Raw genomic sequence first — 12,797 nt, 5'->3', positions numbered from 1 at the left:
GGTAGGCCTCTGGGGTACCTATGCCATATACTAGGAGCTTATACGGCACTCCAGAATCCAATAAGATATGTACCTTATGTGCATGCAAACCATTTTACAGAGAAAGCAGATAGACTTGGGCCCTGAATAGCAGGATCCCAGTCCAACTAAGTCATACACCATCAAAACACCAGGCAAAATGTGGGGGCAACCATATAGTCAGATTCCACCTTCCTACAGTGATCACCAGAGTTGTTGCCAACTGCCTGGGCCCCAGCCTGCCGCCATAGTCCCTGAAGGGTAGGACAATCCCTCTGTGCTTTTCAGAAATCTGCCTGGGACAGTCCTCCTTCAGTTTCCCACCCTGCAAATGCAGGGAGGTCCCCTAGGGCATCAATGTCTACCCCCTATAGGTTCTGGGTCGTCATACTCAGGATCAGCCTCCTCCCTTATCGTGGGAATCTTAGGGGTGGATTCCCATGCCCACAGCCCTTCCTCTTATTGGCAAGTTCGTGGGACATGTTTTCAGGCTCTAGGTCCTTTTCATTCCCCTTCCTGGCTGCCATGGCTGTGTGGTCAGGCACATCCACTCAGGCAATCCCAACATCTTCAGGTGAGACTTGAGCGCCATCTCCTTCCACATAGTGCGCTCTAAGTCATTACCTAGCAGACAGTCAATTGGCATAGCTGGACTCACAGATACCTTTGAGAAACCTGAGGCACCCGATTCAAAAGGAGCTAGAGACACTGGATAATGGTTCACCTGATTAGCTGCTGTCACAGCCTGGTGGACTACATCACGGACTACCTGTTCTGAGGACACTGGATGATACCTAACAGTCATCATTCTGGGTCCTGTGTCTTTCAGAACCTCCACCCTCCCCCATTGATGGTAACCCACTGTCTATTCCTCTTGGTATTGTCAGGCATATGGGCCTTTGGTAACATCTCTTTGTCACCCAGGGACACAAGGGTAATCTCTGTCCTCCTCCAACAATAAATGGGCCACCCCCTTTATGAGCACTACAGTAGTCGTCCCAGGGGTAGGCCCACCAGAGGGAGCTATTTTCTGCACTTGCCGATGGGATACCTCTTAAAGTGTCCATACTGGTAGCACGTATGGCACTTTGGCCTGAAGAAGCCCATGGACTTCTACCCATAAAAAATCGCCCTTTTTTGCTCAGGCTTGTTCTGGGAATCCTTTCTCTGAAAACTCTCTCGGGGTCCTGTAAGCACTCCTTTGCTTTTTCCCTGTCTTCCCCTTTCTTTCTCTGGCGGGGACCCTGTCCTCCCTTCTGTTGAACCCCAGATACCTTCTGTAACCCTCTGGAACTAATCCAGAGGCAACCTTCTTTTCATGTCTTCTGGGTACAGTGAGCTTGGAGTCTATGAGGTGTTGGTACAACTATTTAAAGCAATTACTGGGCATGTTCTCTCTCAGAATCAGATTGTGAAGCCCTTCAAAGTCTCTCATTTAGCTGCCCTTTACCCACCCATTTAGTGCTTTACAGGAATAATCTACAGAATCTTCCCAAGATTGGTTAGACAGGTTGTGACTGTGTCTGAACCTCAAGCAGTATTTCTCTGGCATGAGACCAAACTTGGTGCTAAGGGCTGCCTTAATTAGAACAGGACAACTATCTGGTCAGCTGCCTCTAGTTGTTGGGCGGTATCCCGCCCAGCAACTGGCATGTGCTTCCATGGACTTGCCCCCCTAAGTCCACCACTGGGGCTCTATGCATATGGAGGACAACCTCATATGCTGCAAACTACTCATCAAGATTATCCCTACCATATAGGTAGGCACCAGGTCCTTGAGAATGTGGACCCTTTTGACTCCGCTCAGCACCTCTGTGTTGCTGCCATCATCTTCAGTGGACTCCATGAGCCTCTTTTGTCTTGTAAATGAATTTTATTGATTTTGACAAAGTAACATCATTATCATCGCCATGACGATATATTCCAACATTGACATTGCAAAATGACAATAATTTGAATCGCGTAGGCGGGGTGCCAGGAAATACTCAATTAGTAAGCCAGAAAGTTCACCATGTTAGCCATGCAGCTGCACGGTACTGCAGCATAGTACATTTACACACAGTCAAAAAGGTCTGGTGAACCAAAGGGAGATCCGCCAATGTTACACAGAGCAATTTCTCCATTAAATCTTATATGAGTAATAAAGTAAAATAACCTGAACAACAGGAACAAAAGGAAAAATAAAATCGATCTCTATGTGTAGATGTAGGCCTGAGTGTGCCTGTCGGTGTGGTATATCAGTGGGTAACTTACATGTAGCTCATTGGGTGTGGTGGTCCGTTAGTGGTAAATGGGCCAAGGTGGGGTGAAGCGGAGGAAGCGATGGGCAAAGAACAAGGAGAAGGCTGTAGGGGGCAAGGACTTCGATAATTGAGGGCGTATATATGTATGGGTCAGCGTGGGTCCTGAGAACCTGAAGAGGCCAAGGATCCTATTCTAGAGAACGGGTCTAAGAGGGAGGGCATGTTGCGGGGAGTTTGGCCTCAATCACTGTCAGGTAATCCTGCCACTGAGTAGGAGTTAGTCGCGGGGGCGCTGTTGCTCGCGCTGCGTTCGCCAGTTGGTTTGTGTGTTCCGACACTAGCGCCGTGCGGAGATCAAGCATCCACGAGTATTTGTTAGGACCCAGTGTCGCCTTCCATGTCATGGCTATTTCTTGTTTGGCGAGGCCCAGGGCAAGATCTAAAAATGTATTCAGGCCTTTACGGGATGTACTGCGTTTCGTGACGCCCAATAGGAAAATAATAGGCCCTGCCTTCACCTGGCTGTCCGCAGCCTCCCTGAGTGCAGTGGCTACATCAGTCCAGAATGTTTGAATACCGTTACAGGTCCATGCCATGTGTGTGAATGTGGCTCCCGGGTCCCCACACCTTGGGCATATGTCGACAGTAGCGGGGTACATAAGTGCCAACCTATGGTGTGTGAGATACGTATGGTGGAAGTAAATAAATTGAGTATACTTCAGTCTGGCGTTGGTCGAGATAGTTTATGGGTGAGTAAGGCATTGCAGCCACTGCTTATTAGAGAGGGTGGTAGACAGCTCGACATCCCAGTACTCGCGAAGTGTAGACAGTGCGGGTGGGTCATCTAGTCTAAAAGAGGTGTAGACGGCTGTTATGGCATGTCTACCCTGACCGTGCGTGAGCAGTGTTTATAACAGGTGCAATGTGGATGGTTCTGCTTGGTCGTTATCCCACGCTCGCAAGGAGTGGCATGTAAGCAGAGCGTGTAGCAAAAAGGAGCTCTGGGGTACCTCATAGACATTTACTATCTACTAGCTCCTTGAATGTTTGTAATTGTGATTCTACATACAAGTCTCCCCATGTGTCTAACCCCCTCTCCTTCCAGGGCCCCAATTCCAGGCATCCATGACAGGTGAACATATCAGGAAGTATCTCCAGAGGCAGGCCAGGGGCATATAGCGCGGTCTGGTCCTTGGGCATCACGTATCTGGAACAGCTCTGTCTAGCCACTGTCATTAAGCTGTTATCTTGGTGTTTCTGGGTCAGAGTAGACATGTCTGACATCCATTCCAGTAATACTGGGGGATCCCAAGACAGGGCCACCGTGGCCAGCTGGGTGAGATTGCTCTTAGTTAGGCACCACATTGGCCACTGCAGTTGTGCCGCGGCATAATATTGCTCGTAATTTGGGGTGCCTAAACCGCCATCCAATGGCAGCAGGAATAATTTATGGAGAGTCACCCTGGCCCTTGAGTTACCCCATATCAGCGAAACTAGAAAGGATACCATCTCCTTGAAAAGTTTCTGGGGCAGGCAAGTGTGTAGAAGAAGTACAAAAGGCGCGGCAGCACCACCATCTTAGAGATGGCCACCCTTCCCATGGGAGACAAGGGGAGGCCCAACCAGAACGGGAGAGTCGAGCGGGCTTTAGTTATGGCCTGACCTAGGTTGCAACTCCATGAGCCTCTTAGCCTTCGATTCCTTCTGACTAATATTGTGACCCAGCAACATTTGCTTCTCTTCCAGAGCTACTGTCCTTTCCTCCAAGGCCTCTCAGCCTCCGTCTTTTTCTCTGCTAACGCTCTCTCTGCCTCAGCCTTTTTCTCCTCTAGGGTGCTCTTTGTAGATGTTTTCTCCCCAGCCACCTCTCTCTGTTTCAACTTGGCCAGCTGCAGTTTCAGCTCTCTTTGAGACCTCCTGTGCTTCAATTCCTCTAAGGCCAGGATGTGGTAGGACACAGAAGGGGACCTCACTTCTGTAGACCCTCCTCCCTTTCTCTCTAGATCCGGGGCTATGGCCGGAGGTTCGCTCCTTCCTCCTCCATTTCATCCTCCCCTTCAATTTCATAATCATCCTCCTCCTGCTCCTGTGATGTAGAAAGCTGTCAGTGGGCCACCTCCAAGACTCTAAGTGCTATCTGGTACTCCAGTTCCTTGGAGCCTCAAGCTAGCGGCAGCCTCTTCTCCCTACACCATGATTTTAGTTCCGCCACAGTGTAGACTTCAATGTTGCTGAGTTCTCCTTCCAGTTTTGCAGACAACTATCATAGGCACCAAGTATTAGACAGGAATTACATTTGAAAAAAGGGAAACATTAGCCAATCAACAATTAAGGAGTGGCACTCCACAAACACAGGTACAAGATCCGACCGCTGCCACAGAGGAAAGAAACGGAGTTATTAACTGAGAGGAGTGTGAGTCGCACTCAATTAATAAATACAATCCTTGTTGTGGTGAACGACAAAGGTCACTAAAGAAACATAGGCTTAACCTTTTGGTAGTTTGGCATAGAGCACTCAAACTTAACTTAGAGGTAAATACAACACAAGAAAATCAAAACCTACATAGAAAAATAAAGTACATTTTGATAAATACAATGACACCCAAATGACAACAATCAACTAAGTAGAACCAGAGTTATGAATGTTTCACATTTTAAGACAAAAGTAGTGCCTAGTATTGCAAAGCACCACTTGCGGTTAGCTGGTCACATGGTCAAAGTCACAAGTCCAGGTCGACTTTGATTGAGCGTGGGTTAGATGCAGGGACCAGGTTCATCCCAGTGGCGAGAATACTTTCTCACACAGTCAAAGTCAATGCGAGGATTCTCGGCTGGAACTTCATGTTGGTGGGAGTCGTATGGAGATTGTTGTCAGTATGAAGAGCAGACCGCGTTGGCAGGAGATGTAGTGATCATTGCTGATGTGAAGAGACTCCAGTTGGAGCTAAGCATTGGTGGGAGACGCAGGCAGCCATTTGCAGTCGCCAAAATCCCCGTACTTTTGGATTTTCTCCAGGAGTTCAGTTCTTGATCAAATAGGAGGTCAGACAACTTACCACTGGGATCCCTCTATTTTTCTACCCGTAAACTGGTTGTGGTCAGTTCTTCTCCTTCATGTGGATCTCAATCCAAACTGTCTATGGTAACAAAGGGCAGGCAGGCCAAGGTGTCAAATGCCTTTGAGAGTGACAGCACAGACAGCTTTACAAGTGAGAAAGGGGATGAACAGAGCCCTCAGGCTACCATATGAAGCCCAGTAAGGGCTGAGTACAACTCTTCAGGCCATCCTGCTCAGGGAAGAAACCCGATTCCCACAACCAAGACCCTTTTGGCCCCTGTCTGGAAGGAATACATATCACACCATATGAGAACCATTATCAGTCATGCAACCCTGGACATATGCGGAAAGGCGCATTTGGTTTAGGTAGAAAAAGGCCAACTTTTTAACTACAAACACAAAGAGATGATGGCCGGAGCACTGAAACTTTTCAGACACTCACCCCACTTTACAGATCTGGGTTGAATCCATCATCGTTCATTAGCTCACTTCACCACTCCAGTTCACACCCAGGCATAAGCAAATCAGTCTTGACCCTGTTTCTCATGGGATTACAGCCCAAACTGCCAAGCCAGTTCTTCTCTGGATCGGAAACAAGCATCCTGAGACCAGTTTCGGGGTAACACCCCTTATTAGTCAGGATAGCTTGAATCCAGTGGCAAGGTGTGCAAGGGACCCCCATCTGGGCATACCCTGCCAACTTAGGGCGATCAAAGAAAAGACAAAGAGATGATGGGTGGCACGCCAAAACATTTCAGACACTCACCCCCAGTCACAGATCTGGGTTGAATCCATCATCGTTCCTTAGTTCACTTCGCCACCCCAGTGAACCAACAAGCTCTGGAGCCCATCGTCGTCAAATGTGCATATACATCGGTTTGTACTTCCATTATTCACTACAGGTGAGGGATACACATATGCCTGTGCCTTATATTAATGAATGTGGTATATTAGAGAGTGAATGTGGCTCCAAGACAATATGGGGCATATGTTAGGACAGCATACTATCTGTGCTGATTTAAAATATCTTGCTAATTTTCAATGCATGTCATTTTGGTTTTAAATATCTATATTTCTGGTCTCGTCATTGTCCTTTCAAATGGATTAAAAACAAAAAAACAAGTGGGGGAGACAACAGCAACTTTAACATTCATATGCTAAAATGTCCTTTTTGCTAAGATGCACTAGACGCCAATGAGTAAATTTGCAAGATGGTGTAACTTGTGACCAGCCGAGGCCCGTGGAGGGGTTGCGTGGGGCATAAAGGCGGGGCGGGGGAGGGGCAGGGTGGGGGTTACTAAAAACCGGAATATGGATAATTGGAGGTAAGTAAACAATTAAATAAATAAAACGAATTTCGTAGCGCGCGCTGCAGGTCACGCAACGAAATTCGTTTTATTTATTTAATTGTTTACTTACCTTCAATTATCCATATTCCGGTTTTTAGTAACCCCCACCCTGCCCCTCCCCCGCCCCGCCTTTCCGCCCCACGGATCTCCCTCCATAGCCGTGGCTGCGTTAGATATATTGTCATCGTTTTAGGGGGCGGTTTTAGATTCTTCTGTGCAAGATATCATAGGTATGAAAATCTGTTTAATCTATTGCACACTAAAGATTGCAATGTATGTAAGGGGGATCTATTAATAAACCCAATTGGGAGTTTTCCACCAGACAGGAAGCCAATTGCAAGCGGTTCCCTCGTACATTCTTAATAACCTGGAAGTTACAATGAACCCAAAACCCTTCGAAGATATGGAGGTTATGGCAGACACATACTCAGAAATCATGTCAAAGAGCGACTGTAGCAGCCATTTATAACAAATAGACTAAACCAAGGATGGATTTGAGTTAGACATATTTAGTCATCGTTATAGGGAGTGGCTTTAGATTTTTAATTACAAGATATTCTAAGTATGTCAGCCAGTCAGTCAAAAAATGTTCAGAGACATGATCTCTGAAACAATAAAACAAGGTACATGATATCCCATGATAAAACGGAATCTAAAACTATAAAGTTCCCTCAGTACAACAGTAGAATGGACAAACAAAGAGAAAACTATTTTAAAATCATTAAAAATCTCACTAAGGCGCAAGTTATATCCATACATTGCATTTGAAATAGAAAGCTCTTTGCTACCAATCGAGACCTTATATTGTATTTTTTTAATGGGTTTTTTAATTTTCTGTCGTGGAATTTAAAAATATCCACAGTGTAACACGTCAACCACAACACACATCCACACAACTCTTCTGTATTCTTAAATGATGAAATCCCTAACGGGTGTGCATAAAGTTGGTGAAGTCCTATTCTAAATTTAATAATAGCACTGCTGATCTGGGGATTAGTGAGCTCATGTAAATATGGAAAGGGAATGTCAGATTCCCAAGATTCACAATAATCGAGCACAGAAGGCTTAAGGCTCAAATACTTGAAGATTCCTTTGTTTTGAAGCCATCTGACTGCACTCGCTCATACCTTTCTTTAAGTAGGCCAGTGGTTGTGCCACAGAAAAATTGTTTGCATTCAAGGTAACGGCTATTACCTGTAAACTCTTCGTTAACTTTGATGCCCAACTGAATTCACATTTAACTATCTCGTCTTTATGTAACATAGCAAATTTGATGTGCTCTGAGGTTTTTAGTTTGCTCCAATATCTCGGAGAGCGCATCGGAGTTTTTAGGCAACACCTTTTTAACTTATCCCACTGTCAGCCGAGGCCCGTGGAGGGAGTTCCGCAGGGCATAAAGGCGGGGCGGGGGAGGGGCAGGGTGGGGGTTACTAAAAACCCGAATATGGATAATTGGAGGCACGCGCGCAGCACCCATTGGACTCAAAGGGCTTCAGCCCCCCCGTCGTGTGTGGCAGCCCGGGATGAGACAGCTTCCCCGACACACACACAGCGGCACCCAAGCACTTCACAGGTCTTTAAAAGACCATTTGCATGTTAATGAGGCCTCGCTGTTGTTTCACCCCTTCTAAGAGCCCCTGCAGCTCCACTCTGCCTATTGCTTAAAGATTCAGCCCCCCCCCGAAATTTTTTCTTAGCCCCCCCGAAATTTGGCTCTAGTTGCGCCTCTGATTGGAGGTAAGTAAACAATTAAATAAATAAAACAAATTTCGTAGCGCGCGCTGCATCGCATTTTGCGATGCAGGTCGCGCAACGAAATTTGTTTTATTTCTTTAATTGTTTACTTACCTCCAATTATCCATATTCCGGTGTTTAGTAACCCCCACCCTGCCCCGTCTTTCCGCCCCACGTAACTCCCTCCATGGGCCACGGCTGCCCACTCTAAATAGGAGGTCAGACCCAGCAATTCTAATCCATATAATGTTTGGGGCGGGACCATTGCACTGTAGGTTGCTAATACATGGTGGAGCGATGGCCCTCTGTGGAAAGGGTTTTGACAATTATATATTTACAAGCAGTGTCCAAGAAAGGGATTTATTAAAAATACTTAAATTCGGTTGTGTTGTAATTTTCCCTTCTTGGAATGTTCCATGCACCCCTTCCCCTGGCACGCATGTGGTACAGGCGATAGAACCCTGACATGAAGTCTACCTCAGAATGTTGATGAGGCTGACTTCGAGGCTATTGACAGTTTGACAACCAAGCTGAGGATGCAGAACCTATGTTAATGAATAAAGAAGTTAAAGCTATTAACCAGCGTCACTCATTACGTCATTTTGGCGACGAGTGAAGAGGGATGCCGTGACAGGGACGGCACTGCATTCTCCCCTGCTGATATTCAACTTGGTGTCGGAGTAGAAGTGGACCGGTCATCGAAGAACAGGCATCGGATGAGGCTGAATTATAACTACGTCCTTTGCGGTGAGGCGCTATATTTTGGGGGCCAGATCACCGTTAAAAGTGTTGCCTTAAGATGCGGATTTGCGACTGTGAGTGACGGAGGGTCCTACTTCTAAGTAACTGGTATTTAAAATAAGGAAGGAGTAATGAACAATAGATTAAGGAGAAGTTCAGTTGGGCGCTCGCACTGAGGTTGTGTGTATAAGCTTAGAAGCATCGCCCTGGAAGAGTGAACTTTGGGGGGCATTTGCGAACCTCCAGCTTCGAGGGCTGCACAGCTGATCCATGTGTATGAGGAGATGGAATTGGGCGGACAGCCTACTCTACGCGGTCTGTCAGCGGAGCTTTGGAAGCGGTGACTGGCTGTTTGAACTTCGTAGTAAGAACTGTTGTGAGGAAGTCCTCTAAATAGGAAGCCGTTCTACACACACGCACGGTAACGAAGGAGTGTGTTTCTTTGCGGCGCAAGGGGGCTAGAAAATAATAAGCTACCTGTCTCGACGAGGCGTGTAATCGTTCATCAGCAGTCGGCGGCGTGTGGAGGGAAGAGTCTTCGCAGGAGTAGCTTCCTGTCGGCGGTTCAGCCGGCGCCTCCCCCTCGACAACGGCAAATCGGAGGAAAGCTGAGGAGAGACATAGAAAGAGGACTATACAAGTTGAAGAATTTCAGTGACTTTCAGGATCCCTTATGGTGTTTGAGGGGGGTTAATTGTTCTTTCACTTGTCAAGGGAAGTGTGAGGAAGTTAACTATTTGTACAAATCTTAGGACCTCTGGTATTTTCGTAAGCGTGTTTGCCAGCTACCTTTTCCCTAGGGAGAAATGTGTTTATTTTTTTTTTAAAATTATCAAACATAGATTCATGTGATCTGTGCATTGTAGGGTAGCGTATAGTGGCACTTTGGTGAGTGAAGTTTTTTTTTTGCTGGTAATAACATGGCAGGTGCAGGAATGAGTCAGCCACCCCCATTTTTTAATGAATTAGGGGAGCCAGACATTCCTTGGAGGAGATGGGTTGGAATATTCAAGTCATATTTGATTGCCATAGGGGGTGGAAATTTTTCGAACATAAGAAAGCAGCACATTTTATTACATAACTTGGGAATACAAGGAAGAAAGGTGTACGAGGATGTAACAGGGAGATTGGTGGAAGATGACCCCCTGGAGGAGGATGAAGGAGTGGATGTGTATGAATATACGTTGAGGAAGTTGGAAGCGCACTTCAAAGTTAAGATAAATGTGGTGTTGGAGAGACACAAATTTTTCAAAAGAAGTCAAAAGAAGGATGAAAAGGTCTCCTCCTATGTTGCGGTTTTGCGAGGCATGTCAGCCACGTGTGAGTTTGGTGCACTCACAGATTCCCTTATAAGGGACCAATTGGTGAGATGCACGAATCATATGAAAGTACAAGAGGAACTACTCACGAGAAACCCTGATCTAGAGGAGGCCATTAGTATAGCTAAAGGCCTGGAACACACGGCACAGTGTATGAAAGAAATGAAAATAGGGGAAGCAGTTAAGGAGAAGTCTGAGGTAAAGGAAGGGGCGAACACTGAGGCAGTGTGTATGGTGGATCATAAACAAAAGGAGGTGGCTAGTAAGAAAACGGGAAATTGGCAATGCTTCAGATGTGGTAGCCATAATCATTTAGCGAATAATTGGAAATGTCCGGCCAGGAATATTGTGTGTAGGAAATGCAACAAAAAGGGGCATTTTTCAAAAGTATGTAATGTGTTTACCCCTAGAGTACATATGGTTGATCTAAATGAGGCAGGGGAAGAAACAGAAAAAAATTTCAATTTTCAAATTGAGGAGGAGAGCACAGAAAATAAGACTGTGTACCCCACATGTGAGATAAGGCTGGATGATGAATGTTTTAGAGTATACGCTGATTCATGTTCTCCATTTACTCTGGTTGAGAAGAAAACATTTGATGAGAAATTTTCAAAGCATGGTATAAAATTGGAAACAGCAGACATATCTCCTGCTGGGTATAACAGAGTTCCCATACCGTTAGAAGGCATGGTGAGGATGCGTATTTCATTCAAGGATAGACACACTGTGGGGAAGGTGTATATTACGAGAGAGGGTTCGAGTTTGTTGGGATGGAAATATCAGAAGGAGCTGGGCATTAAGCTGGACGATGAACAAGTTTTGCTTATTGAACCCACAGGGGAGTGTGCCACACTCATAAAGAGCTACCCGGAAGTTTTTAATGAAGAATTGGGGTTGCTAAAGAACTACATGCACAAAATTGTATTGAAGGAGGGGGCGATACCAGTGGTGCACAGGACACGATCTGTCCCCCTATTAATGAGAGAACCATTAAGGTTAGAGTTTGAAAAGTTAGTGAGACAAGGGGTTATACAGGAGATTGAAAGTTCAGCGTGGTTGGCACCTATTGTCATCACGACCAAGGTGTCAGATCCCCACACTGCTTACCGTTAGTTGCGTGGGGTGATTCCGCAGGGATGACGTGGACAACCCCCTCCAGTACCCTTATCCCCCCCAGATAGGGTGAATACTACCTAGGACCACCAGGGAACCGGGGGAGGCCGTCAGAGGAGCCAGAGGAGATGAGGACGGCTGGGGAAGATGCCTTGGAACCACGACTGGGTCTGCTGGTGGCCGTGACCTACAAGAGGAAGCACATGGGTAGCAAACACGCCTCAAACATAGACAGTCCAGACAGTCATGACTAACAGAAGGAGATGGTATAATCACCTGGGGTATAGTGATTCAGTAAGTCTCTGGCAATGAAGGTGACGGAAATAAAGGTCCAAGCAACACTGAAAGGAGGCACTCCTTATGCTGAGGGAGCACGCCTTCCAGGAATAGATGGAGAATACCCTTGTTGTGAAGTGGCCCAGAACACTTCCCAGCCAGGTCCCACTGGCGACTGAGAGGGGAAGAGGCACGCCGCCGGGAACCCCACGGGGCGCGAGGTGCAGAGGAACTGTTAAACAGTTTGGTTAGTGTTGTCGGAACGTGCTCTTTTCCCGGAATGACACTAGTCCTGCCAACATCTGAGGAGAGAGTGTGCGGTGCAAAGAAGGGCAGAGGAGGCGGCGAGCAAGGGACGGAACCCAAGGAAACTGAGGTAGTGCTCCTGCGCCGAGGTACCCAGAAATGTGCCCGCCTCGCGCTAGAGCACGAGCGGTGCAGAGAGTTACAGCGACCCCGTGTGCTACACGGGTCGCGGGAATCTCCTAAGGCGCTCCTGCGCAACGGAGAAAGCAAAGGAGGATTACCTTGCCTTTAGCAGGATGTCGGAATTGTAGCTTCGAGTGATCCAGCGGTAGTTGGCGCCCTTGCGCGGTCCGGACGAGAGTCCGGTTGCAGATTGAGCCATGCTCCTGCGTAGGCTCGGGACGTTAATACGAAGCCCAGAGTTCTGTGGCTTCGCGGGTGAAATAGACCCGCTCCCGGAAGTACTCGCTCATTGGTTCGAGGCGGGTCACGTCGAACAACTGGACCGCTGACCCTCCTCGATAGGTCCTTGGGTGCTCAGGCGCGCGCATGGGCAGTACATTCAGCACGCCAGACACAACAGCAGGGGGAAGGACGTGACAGTACCCACCCCTAAAATAGACCCCCCTCCTGGCTAGACTGGGGTCGCAGGACGCGGCTTCTGGGGATGCTGGAGGTGGAAAGCGCGGACTAAGCGAGG

At 47.2% G+C, this 12,797-nt stretch overlaps 1 pseudogene; it reads right to left on the bottom strand.

The window, feature by feature from the left end:
- LOC146817409 (uroplakin-1b-like) overlaps positions 1-12,479 on the bottom strand; it is a 139,219-nt pseudogene extending 126,740 nt beyond the window's left edge.
- Between the last annotated feature and the right edge of the window lie 318 nt (positions 12,480-12,797).

Source organism: Triturus cristatus, chromosome 6 (assembly GCF_964204655.1).
Source record: "Triturus cristatus chromosome 6, aTriCri1.1, whole genome shotgun sequence".
NCBI lineage: Eukaryota > Metazoa > Chordata > Amphibia > Caudata > Salamandridae > Triturus > Triturus cristatus.
Note: the sequence above shows the minus strand (reverse complement) of the source record. Positions and strands in the feature narration are given on the sequence as shown.